Raw genomic sequence first — 19,216 nt, forward strand, 5'->3', positions numbered from 1 at the left:
ATAAATAGATATTTAATTTTGTAATAATACTTTTTTGCCATTGCTCCTCTTTTTGGAGAAATTTATATTTGTGAACACCGACTCGGTATTAGTATGAAATGTGTGAGCTCCCGTTCGCAATGCGTATTGTATTCCGACTTTGTAAAGTTTATGACGTAAGAAGAATCTTCTGGGAAAGGGAGAAAGATTCGAATAAAATATGCAAATACAATGGATGAATAAGAGCAAAGAGAAATGTGGAACGGGAGATCTCCGAGGGATGGCAAGGGATAAGTGCATTGTAGCTTTTGAGGGCAAAGGAAGCGTGAGAAGACGCCTGTCTCCTTTCTTCCCCTCGCCTGCCGCATTGTAATCCTCCTTACTCCTCGGGCACAAAGAGGATTTTGGGAGGTGGAAAAGGAGAGCGAGTTTGGAAGAGGAAGATGGGAGGGAAGCGAAAGAGAAAGGGGTTAAGGGACGAAGGTAAATGGGGTAGGGCTGCTGGCGTTGCATAGAGAGAATAGAAAATTTGGCATGGTCTTTGTCAGAATGGAACCGCGAGAAAATTATTTAATTGAGGGATAAACCGAGGGTAGGTTTGCTTTTATTCAGATTTTCCAATTTCATGTAGAAGTTGTTGCAGCATTATAATGTTATTAAAATCCATTGTAATTGATGAACGCTAAAATTAGAAATGAATCGTAATGCAATAAACACAACAAACGTTTTTAATTTGAAAACTTAATAGCCACATCGATTTTCACTTTGTTTTAATTGCTAAAAATGTGACGAATAATTTGTCCCTTTGTGAGAAGTCTGCAATGGCTTGGTCAGACTATGCTGGAAAAAATGTACCAAAAATAAAATAATCAAAAGGACAGACGAAAGAGTATATTTTTTTGTGCAACTTTGCTGTATAGAACACAATCTCTAAGAGGATAACTTAAAAATGTACCATGAGTTAAAGGAATATTTTATTTTGTAACTTAACAGAAAAGCGATTTAAAAAATCTCATGTTTGTTCACGGTTTAAAAAAATGCAAAATTGTTATTGTAATCTAATGAAAATTAAATAACAGAGGGAATTGATTAAATAGTTTCAATGAACAATTTTATTCATTGACCTTTATTTCTTATTTTGTGCCTGGATAATTGAAAATCATTCGTAGGATGTAGGAAATAGAAAATCCTTTAATTATTACTCGTGGCATTAACTTATAGTCAAAGTCTCTACCCTAAATACTTCATTTCGTTAAATTTTTTATATGCAACCCATTTTATTTCTGTCACATTCGACTCGTCACGCACTATGGCCATTTTAGCAGAAATTTCCATATTAATGAAGTGACAATCACTTATGAATTCCGCTCACAGCATGACACACACTTTATTTGCAACGGTGAGCATCACGCCCAAGAAATGTTCTGCAGTATCTCTGGAAGGTACATTTACGAGGCCATAGAGAAAATCACGGTTTCAGTTAAATCATAAATATTTTCAAAACAAATAATAATATATGAAAAAAATATGAATTTATTTTTATTAATTGAGGGATTCATTGAAGCTTAGTGATATTTTTTGATTGAGTGGTCACATTCTTGAAAAATTAGGCTATGTAAATAATTTTTCTGTATATAAACTTACAATAGATCAAGTTTAAGTGTATTTAGAACTGATCATAGCTGATGTCGTACTTTTAACAGAGAAAGAAAATTATTCCAGGTTTTGATAAAACACTCTGTAAGAATAGGCCACTATATAGATAAATTTTGATCCTGAAACAGTGTGTCTTGAAATTTATAATATTTAATCGGTAGATATGCATCTGGTCAGTCTCAAATGTCATTCTTTTTCCGAAGCACTATTGTTTCCCAAATTGAAGAATTAGATTGGGGTGTTTCGGATGCCTCCGCTCCTTGTTAAAGCAACTATTAATAATGACAACCGATGATAACATCCTTTTAAACTTTTGAAAGTTTTACAGTATAACGTACTACAGTAATTACAATAAACGTATACAGTAATTACAGATTGAACATTTATTTATTCAATGTAATTGAGTGGATATTGAAATGAAATGAAATAAATTACTTTGTAATTCCACACACTTTTGTGTGTGGAATTAGAAAGTAAATTGTTTCATTTCATTTTAATATGTTGTGCAAATTCCATAAAGTTACGCCTTAGACAACAAATGTTTTAACTGAGGGGAGTTTAGATTTCCCAATAAAACGGGTAAAAGGGTAAAATTCTTTTGCACTTACCATCGGTGGCATCTCATAGGAAGCAGATGCTTGCAAGACGTGGTTCCAATGTATTTGTATAAAAGCATATATCAGCTAATTTTTAACATTTATAATTGTACAATCGCTAAGAATGGAGTCAAAGTTTGTTTGCTATCGAACCATTTATTTCACATAAAAAGAAAGAAAGTAGACTCCAATCGGAGAGAATTAATCAAAACAATTTATAAAGTCAATAAAAGTCGAAGAAGCGAATACTCTGAATTGATATTTGCTTCATCATAACAATAGCTATCGTTCTACGATTAATAATTATTTTTCTTAATGTTATGCAAAGTAGAATTTATAGGCTAGTCATTATTTCTTGTCAAATGGAAGAAGGGACCATTTGGTCTCAATTTCGCCCAAATAAAGACCACTATCTATCTATCTATCTATTTCTTGAGTTTTATCAGTAAATGTGTTGAATAGAATTAATATTTCTCAAAACCCATGCATTCATAACTTTCATGCTACCATTTAACGAAATTGCAACTACTTTAGGCTCTGCCTCAGAAATATTTTGGAGTTCACTTGGCATATATTATTTATTATTATAAAGTAATCTACCGGTTAAGATAAATACCAAAAAAATAATTTATGACTCTTACCAAAACACAATCCAGCAACCTAATCAACATCAAGTCCATCTTTATCTCTCTGTGCTTCTTTCCTCCCTCTATCCCGTCCAACATCCCTATCCTATTCCTTACCTTTCCTCGCTTGCCTAAAATTCTACCATTTATTACAGTCTTCAACATCCCACTGCCGATCAATATGCTTGTTATCCATTTTCCTGCCTCTTTAGGATTTCTCCCAGCAAACCCCTCTCCTCGCCCACTATACCTAGTACTTCCTCACTTGTTTTCCTTTTGGTCCATTTTAACTTCTCCATTTTTTTACACACTCACTTTTCAAAAGCCTCCAGTCTACGAGTATTTCTACCATCCTGCCTCTGTGCCCAAGTTTCCGCACCGTACATAGCTACGCTCCATATCAACGTTTTTACGAGCCTATGGTTATCATCCTTACTTAACGTCCCTGTCATCCACAACCCCCTCCTTGTGAAAGCCTCTTTGTCTGATGCGATTCTCCTCCTTACGTCCCTACGACTTTGACCGTGTTGGTCGAAAACACTTCCGAGATACGTAAACTGTTCTACCTGCTCTAGATTTTGCCCTCCTATTTTAAAGTTGAACAGCCATTTAATTCCAGGAAAATGGCATACATTTTTTTATTAATATTAATTCTTATCCCATATCCGTCGCACTGAATTTCTAATTCACTCAGCAATACTTGCAACTCTTGGCTGACTGAGAAATTAAGGTATGGTCATCAGCAAGCCTAGCTGGTTTTACAAATTTCCTGCCGACTCTTATTTCCACTCCAGTTCTTCCAATGCCTATCTAGTCATTTCCTCCACATATACGTTGAACAACAGCGGTAATAATGGGCCACCCTACCTCACACCTCTTCCTAACACTGCCCATCCGGACTCCCCGTTCCCCACTCGCACCTGAGCAGTCAGAGATATGTACAGGTTGCGGAATAGCCTCCTTTCCCTCCATTCTATTCCTATTTTCTGCAATATACTCATTAGTTTTTCCCAATTCACTCTATCAAACGCTTTTTAGAAATCTACGAAACAGGCAAATACCTCCTGGTTGTGTTCTATATTCCTCTCGATTAATAATCTCATTACTGCAATAGCATCTCACGTACTGCTCCCCTTCCTAAACCCAAACTGATCATCCCCTAAGTAATCATTTGCCCTATTCTCTATCCTTTTGTTTATGATCTTTAGAACAACTCTAGCTGCGAGGGAAATCAAACTTATTGTTCTCTAGTCCTCAGATGATGTCGCATTTACCTTTTTCGGAATAGTAACTAACACTCATCTCACCAAGTCTTCCGGCCTGATTCCTTCCTCATAGATACTACGAATCAGCCCATATAGCCTCTTCCTCCCACATTTTCCTAAATCTTTCAGTAGTTCCGTGGGATTGATATCCACCCCCACGGTCTTATTAGATTTTATCTCCCGTAATACCCTTTCTATCTCATATTCGAATATGTCTGGACCTAAGCTGTCTTCCTCTACGTTATGCTCTTTTTCTATGTCTAACTTGTTGGCCTCAGTTCTTTACAATACAATTCTTCTATATACTTCTTCCATCTCTCTTTGATATATTGTGCCAACTATTTTCTTACCCGACTTATCTTTTGCTGTTAGCACAGATCTTCCCTTCTTACTTCCCGATAGTGAATTAACCTTGCTGTATAGCGCACCAATTTCACCCTTTGTCGGCAAGCTTTCCATATCCTCGCACTGCTTCTTCCATCATGCTTCTTTTGCTTTATTTCTTGCCCGCTTCAACTTATTATTCAACTCTTTGTAATTCATTTTGCCTAACTCTATGCCTGCATTCTTTCATTTTCTTCTCCCATCCATTTTTGTTACCATCTCATCCGTGTACCATGGTTTCCTTGCATTTTTCCCATAAACAGTTTCTATACTTAGTGTCTTTTGCGGCTTTTGATATCCATTTCTTGATACATTCCCATTTTTCTTCGTTAGTATATACACGACCCGCCGCCCCCGCCTTATCTTTTTGAAACGGACGCTACACTTCATAACAACTATAAGTCTCAGCATAATAACCATAAACCCAGGCTTCGTCACCGATTACGATGGTTTCAAGAAACCTTGCTGGCTCGGCATTGGCTTGCTCCAGGAGTTCTTGACAAATGTTCACACGTTTTTGTCTCTGTTCATCACCCGCGGGACGAATTTTGATGCACGCGCGTCATGCCCAAAATGTCTGTCAAAATTGTCTGACAGGATCTTAAACTATTTTTCACCTCCTCATCCATCTCCCTAGCAGTTAGAAGGCGATTTGCCCGCACCAAATCGTTCAGCAATTTGAAATGGTTGGGATCTGTCGAAGTGGAAGGCCGACACGTTCGCGAATCTTCATCTGCCGAGGTTCTGCCCCATTTAAAACGATTGTACCCCTCGAAACACTGGCTTCGACTCATAGCTTCATTAACAAAGACTTGCTGAATCATTCCAAATTTCTCCGTAGCACTTTTACCAAGTCTGAAACAAAATTTCATACACACACGCTGCTCCTCAAGCTCCTTCATTGCTGCCGTTGCACGCGGCGACGAACAGGCTAAGAAACGTACCGCTACTGCTGCGTAACGACTCCATGTAAACAAACGCAACACCTCTCGTTTTAGTCGTCGTATGTGTCGCTAGATTGCGCAGTGTCTCGTTTCGATCTGTTGAACGATTTGCGTAGAATATAATCAGTCCGCTCTTTTTTTGATCACACCATGTAAATTGTGGTCAGAGTCCGCATCCGCTCCGGGAAACTGTGCAAATGAATCACTCTGTTCCTTAACCTGTGCCTCCCCTGGACATAATCTATCAGATACCTTTATGAGTCACCTGGCATTTTCCATGTATACCTACGCCTGTAGTGTTATAAAAAGCAAGTGTTCATTACGATTAACCCCTATATCCTGCAGAACGTCATTGCGTTTTCTCTGCAGTCATTCCTCGTACCTAAACCGAGTCTCTCACCTCATCACCATCTCTTCCTTCCCCTACTCCCCTACCGTCGTATTCCCCATTACTAACAAATGTTTCCCTGCCGAAACACACGCGATTATATCCTCTAACTGATTGTATATGCTGTAGACCTCTTCCCTACAATGATTGCTCGGTGGCATGTAAACCTGAGCAATGACCGAGCTCATCGGTTCTGCGTTAATCCCTGCTAGTAATATTCGAGCCATAATAATATCCATTATCCATTGCTTTATCATTTATCCATTATCCATTATCCAATATCCATTGCTTGCTCTATGTTGACTCCACTTCTTACTTCTATATTCAATATTATGGCAACCCCTCGTTGGCGCTTTTCCCCGCTGATATATAGAATTCTATAACTATCGCTCCAGGATTCCCCGCTATCCTTCCATCTCAACTCGCATAAACCTAAAATATCTACATCTCTCGCTTAATATTAACTATTTTTACTGTCTTCAACATTGCCCTAACATTCCAAGGTCCCATTTTAACTAATTTCGTCTTCTCCTGCGTCGTCTATCTTGCTGCTTCCCGCTTTCCTTTTCAGAGGTATCGTGAGATGACGACCGCGGAAGCCTTGCCTCTCCCACTTCCGAGCACGATACACGGCCGATTAGGACGAGTCCCGTAGTTGCCTGGACTCTTATTCTCTATTTTCTCCATCATTATGTTTTTGAGAGTGATAATTGAGGTGGTTTCCCGTTGCCTTCCTCAATAGTGTTTTTAACGTGACACCATCACTTACTGGCCGCCCCACTGGGGTCAGACGCCTTTGCCGCCACTTCACTGAGGTGCAGAATCTGCGTGGACTACCTTTTGTCTGGCTAATCATCTAGCTTCGACCTATCTGGCATGGGTGACCCTACCAGAAGTCATTATTATTCTCCCGCCTTTGGGTTCATCGGACCGCACAAGCCCTTCCACCACGACAAGGTTGTAGTCCATGGGATGGATTGGCATATATAGTATATTCATGTTAATTTCAATCATCACGATGTGCATTTGATTTTTTTGGATTTTAATGAAGCAGCAAATAGTTACTTTGAGCTCATGTTTACGAAAAATTGCATAACATTTTCCCGAGATCAAAACTATTCCTTTAAAAAAAAGGAAAATTTAATTTAAATCAAACTTGTTCTTGGAAAGGAGATAACTTCAGGCGACACTTTGTGGAAACGATACATATTGCAAAAGAAACACTTGGTTTTTCCACATAAAATGTATTTTATGTGGAAAAACCAAGTGTTTCTTTTGCAATTGTTCTTGGAAGTGTTATATGTAATTTAAAAATTTTTCTTTTGATCATCACTAAAATATTTTTGTCTAATAATTTGTTCGTTTTTTATATGGTTTCACTTTCTCACTTGGTATGGAACCCATGAAACCGGAATGACGGGGTGTTTGGAGGACGGGAGGAATGAGGTGGTCACGGCAAGTGCGTAGCAAACGACCCTTGACTTCTTTTTTAAGTTTAAGAGTATTTCCGAAGACATTTGAAGAAAGAAAGGATACTTCGGAGGTAATGGGATCGAAGGACCAGCAATGGTGATAGGGTGTCCTCCGACAAAGGTGGAAGTTGAGGAATAAATGCTGACCAAATATTTACTAGGGTCCGTCTTCATAGAGAAGGTCGTGATGCTCGGGAGTTTATAGCGGCTCTTAAGGGAACCGAGCGTTTAATGTCGGTCCCTGAGATAACAGCAACCGTACTCCTGCATGTCCAAAAAGAGGCGTCCCCTGATAGAAGCCAGGTATTTTCATCTAAACGATGAAATCACTAAATTTCGAAATCTTCTGGAAATAAATCTCGAAATTAAGATGCGAGATACACAACGGCACTGTTTCCTTTTACAGCGTTGGAAATACAAAAGGAAACCGAGTTATCTGAAGTGGCGCACTCACTCAGGATATTTCACTGCATGAAATATATGAGCAAACATGACATGAACTGGAAATAGGGTAGCGAGATTCCAATTTGGGAAAAGTGAGTTGCTCATAAAAATAAAGTCGCGCTCTGTCTTCAGAGCTCGGAAGTTGGTTTGCTCCTTGATGTACTCCTTGACTGCTTTCATGCCCATTCTTTCCCCACTTCTTTATCGCAACCCGTGTATTCGCTATGCCCAAGATCTTTTCCGATCCCATATAAAGTTTTAAAACGAGAATGTTCATGTTTCAATTCCCTACACAGCAATGTCTGAATATCACTTCTTATTTCGTTTAGTCCACATCATTTGGGTCAGTAATTTCCTCATGTCCTTATTTTTGTTCATGTATCAGTCCGTAACAATGTGTGACACTTCAAAATGCCTCTTTTATTTTTGATGAATTTAATTCAGCAAAGCTAGTTTAATTTTACCATATGGTTTAACAGAAGTTCCAGGTAAAAACACAGAAGTTCCAGGACTACCTTGATAGTTGGCCATTTTAATGCAGATTTATAATCTTTGGGTTACGTTTGATTTTTATGGGTGATTGAACACCAAGCATGTAACATTAAAATTGAGTTTTTCTTGTAGTTTATTAACCAATAAAAATGCAAAATATTCAAATAATTAAGGTAATATTAACTACAGCGACGTGTGCTTTAATATCTTAGTGCAAATTACTTCTCCCACGTATATGGAAACGACCAGCTTTGAGCTAGAAGTACAACTAAAATGAGGGTTAGTTAAAAAATTACATCGATGTATGCCACTTTTATTTTAAATTTGTTAAATTAGATTTTTTAAACATTTTTACCTTAGCGTAGTCGTATGTATTTATTCTAATCCTTCGTTTGCGTGAACAATAATATATAAATTCTATAATTTTTATATATTATTTCCGTGATTTTATTTTCAAAATCTCTTCTACCATAGTACGTTGGGGTTAATAATACATTTTGAGCATCATAGCTCAAAAGATCTGTTCCCTATGTACGAGATATTAAATTATTATCGCACAGCGTTGTCTAAACTCTCTGAGATGTTTTATTCGAAGCACCTTCACATTTTGATCGGTCATTGTCATAATAATTCGACCGATCCAATCAGTATTCGAGTAACAACAATAATTAACCATAAACCGTTTGCATCAAACTTTTGGCATAAAATGTATTTATTTCCGACGAATGAAAATCTTTCAGACTACCAGTTTTCCATTATTTTGCGGCCCCTCAAACTCCTCAACACATCCCTTTCTATTTTTCCCCATCAATTCCATCAAAACCAAACTAATTCCATTTCATTCTTTTCGATCCAGACCCTTTTCGCCTGTATCTACTTATTTTCCATCTTTTTCACGTCCCTCCACGTTGCTCCTTCAGACTCGTCGCAGCCCGTTTCTTGCCTACTAATTCCGACCTTTAACCTCACACAGCCAATCAGGGACGTCGCCTCGGATGCTCCCCAACTCCAAGAAGGCCTTCGATCCTTCTTCCCGTCTTATTATCCTTCACCTGGTGACCCACTTCAAATATCCAATAACGACGCTGTACGACCCTTTTCCTCTCCTTATTCTGGATGCGATATATTCTTGATTCAAATAAGTCGCTCTGCCTTCACCTTTGCTCGCGGATATTTGCTGTGTCGCACAAAAGACTATTTTTCACCGATATCACATCGGAAAAGAATGAAAGGGAGTGCCTTGTAATTGGCGAAATAATATGAAATGAAATGATAAAATCAATATTTGCAATGGAGTTATCGCTATCAGTGGAATTGGACATCGCAATATTACCGAGTGTTTTAACGTTAAATAATGAAATTCAGTCTGAGTTATCTTTAATAAATAGCCCGTGAAAACTTTTAAAGCCCCTGGAAGAATATTATGCATTAACAGTGTTGCACTATAGGTAAAAGTAATGGATTAAAATTAGTAACGAAATGTAAAAATGCAAAGTGCGTCTATCTGTAAGACATATCGAAGTAGCAGATACTTCTGCTTTTTAAGGGAAACGATCATATCTGTGAGAGCATTAAGTGGAAAAATTTCTTGTCGAAAGAGTTTTAAACTCTGAAAGGATTTGCAACATAGAATGTATTTCACGGCATTGGCGAGGAAAGCGTGAAGTAGTAAAGAACTCAAAACAGAATTTTTATCCTAAACAGAAATGTTTTGGAAATCAACTGCGTTGTATGGAATATTTTCCAGAGATCGCAGAATAGGTACTTCTAAATACTAGGTTGAAATAATGCAGTAGGTCGTTTATGCTCTAGTATTGACCTTCATAAGGTTTTGTCTTTCGCAAGAAAGTAAAAATACTTTTCAGGCCTCGACGTATTCTTGCTTTTTGTGAATCATACATGCAGCATGAGTCTTGCTTAGAAATATGATTGGAGAAGAAAGAATTCCGCATGATCGTGGAAAGCTTTCACTAGTTCGAGGATAATGATCATTGTAATATCACGAGTGCTTTCAAGTTTATTTGCCATGATTGATTGTTGATTTTAAATGAAAGTGCATTTTGACAGATACGCCAATCGTATTCAGGCTATTGTTCCACCCTTAAATGTAAGGAAAAACAGAGACGATTTTTTCCCTTGGAGGTGCGATTTGACTTTTCTAATATTACGAGTAGTATTGTTATTATTGGTTACGCTACCCCAAACGGTATTGGTACCAATACCGTTTGGGGTAGGCTTAAGATGGACAGATGGTAAACGCCGATGCATTTCGTAGCCTCTGCTGAGAACCTGACACCCGGCACTATAACAACTCCTGATACTTAGTTCCTCTGTCCATTATGTCCACCTACCCTAACTTATACTCATCCTACCACGCTTGACTGCAGGCCCCCTTCTATCCCTTTCCTCAACATTTCATCGCCAATCAAAGCCTCCTTTGGTTCTTTGTTTATTTTTCTTTCCCCCCATTTCACGTTTTTCTTCTTTTTCCACACTCACACTCCAAAACATGCAATCTGCGCCTATCATCTAGCTTCAGCGACCAAGTTTACGAGCAGTACAAAACCCTTTTTGAAACCTCGTTTTGAAAGTTTCTTTTCCTAACGCAGTCTTGACCCCCTAAGACTTTGGCAATTTCAGTCCAAAAAAACTTCAAAGATTAGCTTCAAAGAGGTTAACTATACCCCCATCTCTAGTTAATGAGTTCCTACTTTAATATTTGACTCAGCCTTCTCATTCTCGAAAACCGATAAACACTTGTTTTGTTTTCTCTTATCCCATACCTATCGCACTGACATTCCAATATGCTTAGCAATGCTTACAACCCCTTAACTGACTGACAGACAGCTGACAAATTAAAGCTTGATCATGCGCAAACGTAACTGATTAAATGTACTCCTCAACGTCTCTTTCCTGTCTCCAGTTTCCTTCATGCCTCTTTAACCATTTCTTCCACCTGTACGTTGTTAAGCACGTGTGAGAATGGGCGAACCTGTCTTTCCCGTTTAAGACTTCTCATCCCGACTCTCTAATCGTACCTTATCAGTCTGAAACACATACGACTGTGTTACGAAGTCTTCCTTCCCTACAATCTACTCCTATTTTCTGCAATTCAATCGTTAATTCTACTCAATTCAATTTATAGAAAACTACTGTATTTCGAAATCTGCCAAACAGACAAATAAATATATGCTGATTATATTGTATGAATTTCTATATTTGTTACCTCATTACTGAAATGGCATCACGCGTGTCTCTCTCCTCTCTGAACCCAAACTAATGGTGAAGAACTTTTATGAATGATTTTTCTTCTGCTGTTGCTGATGAAGGGGCCACCTCCAGGCCCGGATACCTCTGTGAGTTTCATAAAGTCTTCCAAAACATTCATATATTTCTGATGGAACTCATTTCAGTAGCCTCATATATATTCCACAAAGCTGTTCAGAAAATCGTTTATAAAGTCAGTCACAAGTGTGGCGATGATATATAAACCTAGAGAAACAAAATAATGAGACACTCGCAGTTTTGGTTTTTGAACATTTTGGTGGCCCAACCACTTCTCTCAACGAAAGGGAGAAGACTGAGGATACGAGTGATGGACACGACGGGCATAGGAGGGCGGGTGAAGGAAAATGGGGAGGGAGAGGAAGATGTTAGGGAGGAATCGGAAGGGTTAGGGGTCAACGCGAAGGAGAAGGGTGTACCCCCAAGTGGGAAATGTTCAGGATTAGATTTGAGCCGGCAAAAAGGAGTCATATACATGCCGATTCGAGGGTTTTGAGTTTTAGTGGTGTGTCTGAAGGAGGAAGAGAGACGATAATAAACACATTGAAACAATTGTTGAATTAAACATTATGGAGTGAGGTATGTTTAGGCATTGGTAGAAAGGCTGATTTGGAAGAAAGTTTGCATCAGGCGCGGTGATTGTTGATGCGGATATTGAGGGGGTGTTGTGCATTGCCCAAAAAAAGAAGGAGATACAGATATTGCAGTTAAGTTGATTGATTATATTGCGGGATGTGCATGAGGGAGTACCCTGGGATAGGAGAGAATAGGTAAATTGAAAGAAGAGGCCTTGAGTGTTGGAGGTTGGACATGTTTCATAAAAATCCACCAAGCAGTATCCGAATCCTCTGCCCTCCACAAACCCACACCAGTACATTTACTTTTAGTTGTGCATTTACTTTCAATATTTTGTTGTCTATAACGCTTAAGGTAGGTTTTGAATGATAAAAGTCTTAACACGCTCTCAATTTATATCCTCGCGTAGCATATGGGGAAAGAGCTTTTAAATTGCTAATTGCCTAAATGCCTAATTGTGCTGCAATGTGCCGTATCATCATCTGCCTCTCCGGCATTGAAATACGTAACCAGGCCTCTTATGTTGTTTGCACAAGGTGCTTGTTATTATTAAACTCTTTTTCCAACAATATTTTATTACTTTCTCCAATGATACCCGTTTTTGTTAAACTTTTATTTTCTGTCTCCCTGTTCTTTCCCTCTCACCTACTGCTACATTCTAATCCCAAATTACTATCAGTTTTTTCCTACTCAGACTTTTTTCCAATCCGTTTTCATTAAATCCAGTAATATAAGGTATGAGTTTTAAGCAGAAAGGTTGCCCTACTAGACAACGAAGATCGTTGCTTTAAATTTCAATGTTTAATGAGAAAATAATGGAGATAAACTGTGGGTCCAATGTCGATAGTGGCTTTGTTAGTGGGACCCTAAAACCGGCTGAATTAGGGTCAATTATATCGAACAATTGGAATCGCTTTACAAAACGAGCTCTAATTGGTTTTCATTAGGGTAGCAATTTCATATATAATGAAAATGGATAACGTTAAGTTCCTTGTTTTTATAACACTGACAGATGGAATTTATGGTCTATATCTTGATGTCAAATTAACGTTTGCATTATTGACTGTGATTATGAGTTTGAAGTGAATTATTACTCATGCACAATCAAAAATCAATCGAAAAATGAAATAAAATTTTAATTATGTCAAACGATAATTTAGATGAATCGATTATCAACTAATTATATTCGTCTTTAGACAGACCCAGTTTATTTGCATTATAGAATCCCAAATGATAGTGTTGTTCTTATGGTGTTTAGAAAACAGTAATGCGTCATAATAAAAGAGACGTTCAAAGTTAAATATAACAGAATTGTACCGTTAAGTAGAAACTATTTCAGGTCACTGATATTTTAACCAAGGTGAAATATTTTTCCTATGGTGTATCCGATATATCTTTGGCAGTTCTAGACCTTGGAAGTTATAGGTGCAAATATTGCCTCGTTATCAATACATTATGTGAATATAAATGCATTTAGATACTTCATTTGGAGCTACAAACATAATTTCATCATAGCTGTACGCAACATCCTCACAGTAGCATTTTTCGGATTTAAATACACTTTAAGGTATAAAATTATCAACCAGCCATTTGGATTCAGATTTTTTCAAAATTTTTGCAAAACTTGGAAAAGCATAACGAACATATTCACAATTTATAGAATATAACGCATAATGCATTGATGTGTAAATTTCAAATCATGAATTGAAAAAAACTGTTTCAAACGTTCAGCTGTTATCGATGGGTAACTTTACATTGGACCACACTTTATGGGAGAACGGCTGAAATACCTACTCCGCATTTTATGTGAATAATGAAAGTTCCTATGCCTCGTTTCATTATCTTGTATATACATGTATTGGTGTACCTGTGAAATACTTCCTCATTCCCGCAAGTAGTAACTATTCCTCGCACATTCATATCTTATTTCTTCTCTTGCAACTCTCTCCATTATTTCAAAGATTCTTTCGGCTCAATGGCTATCTTATGGATGTTTAAAATATTTTTATGAAACTGTTTGCACTGTAATACTTATGATTCAACATAAATTCCTACCCTGGTATTGACGAACCAAATTATTATTTGAACTACTGTTTCTTTCCTTTGCTTTGATGTCCATAAAGTTTGCTTTAAATTCCAAATTTTCCGATGACACATTATAAATTACTTTATTAATTCAGGTGTGTTAAGCTTTCTTCCATTACCTTTAATCCACCTTTGTCTTATTACTAAGAATTTCTATATTTATGCACGAATAGTTGTGTTTATACACATATGGCTGGTTGCTGCCAGCCCTCACCACAAACCGGTGGCTTTAAGGCAGCTACGAGTTCTTGTGTAGCTGATGAGAATATAATGACAAAATTCAGTTTTTGGAATTCAATGTAATCACGATATTAATTTTCTCTATTGATACTGAAAATAAGTTCTTTTGTGGTTATTTTATCCTTAAGCTAGTCATGTTACCCGATGCTATTTTTATTAGAAGCGCATACTAGCATGAAAACCGTTGAATCCGATTCCTGCAGTTGTTCTTCTGTCAACATATTTGTTATGTGTATTCCATCCTCATAAAGAATGAATGTACTTCCTATCTGCTAGGCTAATCTTTAACATAATTTTCTATATTCCCACAACCCGCGGTCGCGTCAATTTGCACACCGCCACCTTTGTGGTAACTGCGCTTACTACACTACACGTCTGTGGTTTACATTTTCCTTTTTTAAGCGTCCTTTATCTAGATCCCGGCCCAAGCCCAGATCCCTTTCATTCCCCCTTTCACCTTATTGCATTCATCCATCCTCTTCCCATCTCCGTGCTTCCACCGTCACCACATCCCTTGTCCCTCCCTCCCCTGAGCCTCCGCTCCGCGTGGCAATACCCTATTGTCTCGCCGGCATTCGTGCCTGGAAGATTTGTGAAAGGCGGGACGGGGTTTGTGCGCGGGAGCACACCGTGTATGGGGCGAGTGCTCATGAGGGGTCGTCTAGATGTATAGCAGCATCCGCCGCGATCTCCCCGGTGCGCCGCGTCCTCGGCGTGAAATTTAGTATCGTCGGAGGGGGGAGGTCCGCTCGGGGAAATGTTATGAATTATGCAAAGAATTGAAGAGGGGGAGGGTGGAAAGAGCAGGGTAGTGTGTAGACAGAGAGGGCGTGAGAGTAGGTGGGAGAGAGATGATTGTAGATGGGATGGATCACGTGTAAAATATAGTGCCCCGTGCCCGCGTGCATAAAATTGCGAGTGAAAGGATCGAACGGATAAGAAAGCGGTAAGCGAGATAATTGAACGAGTTGTGGAGTTAAACAGCCCGGCGTGCTCGATTGCAAGAGTTAAAATAAACACTCTTTGCTTGCGGTGAGCTGTAGACATCGTAGTTTTCGCATTTAACTTCTGGGCATCCTGATATTGTTTAATGGTGAATTTAACAAATGTGGAAGTCCGTAGGCAAGCCATCCTTCCCTGCAAGGGATAGATTTGTTTCTCTGCTCGTTCATTTCGCTTGATTGAAGGATGGATGTATAAGTTTCCAAAAATGTTCAATGCCTGTATGATTAAACTCCCCTCTGATGATGAGTCATAAATATGAGATAACGTCGCATTAGATTGCGAGTTTATAAAATGGTGGTTTTCTGTTAAAGAAGGTATTTGAAATCAAACTTGATCGTGGCAATTAGTTGGAAGCTTTTAAGGCAGTACTCATGCTGGAGTCGCCGTATTTAGAACTATAATAGAGGATTACTATGCAGTGATTTCATCAATACCGTCAAAGAAATTGCTCGCTGAATTAGTATTTGTCTCAATTTTGCAGTAGCAGTTAAGTGGTATTGCCAACCTCAAAAACAGTTAGTTGTGTTCACTATTTACACCAACTTGATAGTTTTTAGTTGAAGGAAAAAGATGCATTCAAAGGATATAAATTCTACGTCGTGCACCAAATATTTTTAGGTTATAAATTAAATGCACACTTTTCAACTGGATTATAGAATTCTACAAACAAGATAAAAACGATAACTGCACCAATGCCATAAATTATTACCAGTATATTACTTCGCCATAATTTGAATTGGGATTCAAAAGTTAGGTTTCTTTCCATCTCATAAAAATGTTGCAAAAAACTTAATCCAATTCGAGTACTTAAAGAGATACTGAGACTGCATTTCTTAGCAAAGCATTAAGCGTATTTAATAATCCCAGCCGTGTGTATTACATAACCTGGGTGAAATATTGAAAACTTTTGCAAATTACTGTTTTTAATGTTGAAAACTATATTAACATCCATAAAAATAAGAACTTACTTAAATATAACATCAGAGTAAAGGACGAAACAAACAGTGACGACACGTCTTTATAAAAAAGATTTATAAATTAAAAATTAAGGGTTATTAATAATAAAATGCTTAACCAGGTTTAAAACCACACATTGTACAAGTGTACTGCATCGCTAATAGTGAAATTGATACGCAATAGCATTTTTATATATCTTCGAGGAAGGTAATGAAATAAAAAATTATTGAATATTATTAAACCTAATGTAAAACATTCATTGGAGATGGAAATATTTAGTTCAATGCAATTCGTGAATTGCATGCGAACTGCTGAAAACTTTGTCTTCTCCACAGTATTATTGCTAACTCTTTGCAAAATTTGTGAGGCATCATTTTTTTTTACTCATGTCATAGTAAGTCAATATATATTTTTAATCGTTGGAGCGTTGATTTTTCAACTAGCAAGCATTATGATAATAATCTTTCTGCCACTGGGAATAGTATCATCCCATACTTAATTAGGAGATATTACTTAATTCGCTATGTTATTTGGTATATATTACGCGATATATATTCTTAGAGAAGCTTTTCTTATAATTGTCAATTAAAGAAAGGAATTCAATGTAATGGAAAATAGTCAGTCAAAATAAAAAAAAACTAATAGTTACTTAATGTTTAATTTAATTATAAATTTTCTAATTATCTCAATTAGGAAATTTGATACTGTTTGATAATATTTGTAATTAAGACACCAAACAAGTCCCACTCGTCATTTGTATTCTCTTAAGAAGGGCACTCGTATTTTCTCAAGACCCATAGGAGATATTGGGATTCAACCATGGAGGAATTTATGCATTTATTTTCGATTGTATTGAGGAGTTTATTAGCTTTCGAAGATTATCTTTTAAAGCTCATGCCTTGAATCAGTAAGCGTGGCACGCCGCTTTTATATAAGTATGTTGCAGAAAAATATGTACACTTAACCAGAGACAGTGAGAATTATCTCATAGAAGTATTTTTTAAAATACCGGTAAAATTATATGATCCTGATAAATGCCGATGGGGGAGATATAAATTCTGAATTACAGTTCTCTATTAGAAATTAAATCTTAAGCATCCGATACTGATAACACCAATACCTATGTTCAAAGCGTATGATTGCTTCTGAGTATGTCTGTACGTGCACGCTACCAGTGATATCTTTTTCATCGATGTGCAGGTTCCATGAACGCCCTAATTATCACTATCAGTGGTAAATTCTCCCTAGTGCCATATGCAAAACACTGAATAACTCTCGGTAGGAAGAATTAACCTTGATTACCAAAGGCTATTGATTGAATGTTGATTTAATGACTGTTCCAAGAATAATGCCTATTTTCATTGCCCGAAGGTAATTTTCAGGAACACGAATGATAGGTTATTTGAGTATACGGCATCGTGATTGAACATTACATAATCGTGATAGAGCATTACGTGTAATCATCTCCATCGACCGGACCTTCTAGTGAAATTTATCATTCCTGAAGTTTTTATTTTAGCCTGACTAATCAACTATTGATCTAGATAAATATTGAAATATTGCACGGAATTCACAAATTCGTCATTGAATAAAGTGTACCCCATCGTAATTACTCTCTTCGATTCTTGAATAGAAATATGGCAGAGATGGAATGTACAAGTATGTATTGTGTCTTTGAAAAAAATCACTGTTGTAAGTATTGATACAATAACTCATCATCATCGAATACATTCTGTGAAGATAAAGCGTATTGGAAAAGGAAAACATAAACGAAGGAACAGTGCACTGGGAATCTACAAATTAAAGATATGATCGGTCAATAGAATCACAAGTGAGTTATTTAAAACTAATCCAGTTGTTTTGTGTCGAAAGTAATTCGTATTGGTTTAATAGAACTGAAAACTATATTAAGAAGTGTGGTTTTCGTTTGTTTTTTTCAATTTGATTTTCCCAAAACATGCTTTTATAGGAGATTTAAATTTCAACTGAATTTTTGAAATTCCCCAAAGTTTATGATGGATTATTGAAGCTTTTCAAGTGAATTCCACCGATGCTATTATGGTTACTACTCTTCGAATCTCATAATTGTAATTAATTTACCTTTGCAAAAATAACAGCTCAGCTACAAAACCTAGATGCTTGTGTAAGAAAGATTGAACGCAAAAATACCGCTGATTGCGCGTAATGTAATTCTGCGAATTCTTACTTTCCTTTTATCTGCGTAACATATTATCTGACTAAAGACTATAGTTGTTTCCCAATGAAAGAGTAAAATTTTTTCTCGCAAATGGTCTGATGTGTAGGCAATGACATTAATTAATTAACATATCCTTGGCGTAAGCCTTTCCGCCGCATGGACCCGCAAAGTGGAATCTCCGGGACTTAGTCATTTGGAAATGGATGCTTCCGCTTTGATGCACTCATCCACAGCAAAAATAGAGCCTCATGAATTTTCGTAATCGGTCATTCTTTGTAAGAGGGGTTGCACATCAATCGCGAGCCTTAATTATCTTCGATTTCCTCGATTGCCAGCTAAAATCGAGGCAGCACACATTCACTTGTCGCATTCGGTGAGTTCTGCTCCGGCCAATCACGCCACCCAGTTAGTTCATCTCATTCGTGATAGATTGACGTCAGGATTATTGTGAGCTAATTCACACTTGAGCAAGCCACAGTCGTTGAATACAAACCTCTCCCGCCCAGAAAACTCGTTCGCGCGCAAACCAAAAGCACTCTATACCTACGCTGTAACATTATACATAAGTCCACCACGCATGGAAGCCCATTCATTCTTCGTTGCCATGCAGAACATTTCACACCGT

General features: G+C 37.5%; 1 protein-coding gene across 2 annotated transcripts in view; it reads left to right on the top strand.

The window, feature by feature from the left end:
- The window catches only part of LOC139694041 (Kv channel-interacting protein 4-like), a 588,264-nt gene that overhangs the window by 341,374 nt on the left and 227,674 nt on the right, over positions 1-19,216 (top strand). The window lies entirely within an intron of this gene.

This window comes from Hetaerina americana, unplaced genomic scaffold (genome assembly GCF_022747635.1).
Source record: "Hetaerina americana unplaced genomic scaffold, ioHetAmer1.1.p SCAF_5, whole genome shotgun sequence".
NCBI lineage: Eukaryota > Metazoa > Arthropoda > Insecta > Odonata > Calopterygidae > Hetaerina > Hetaerina americana.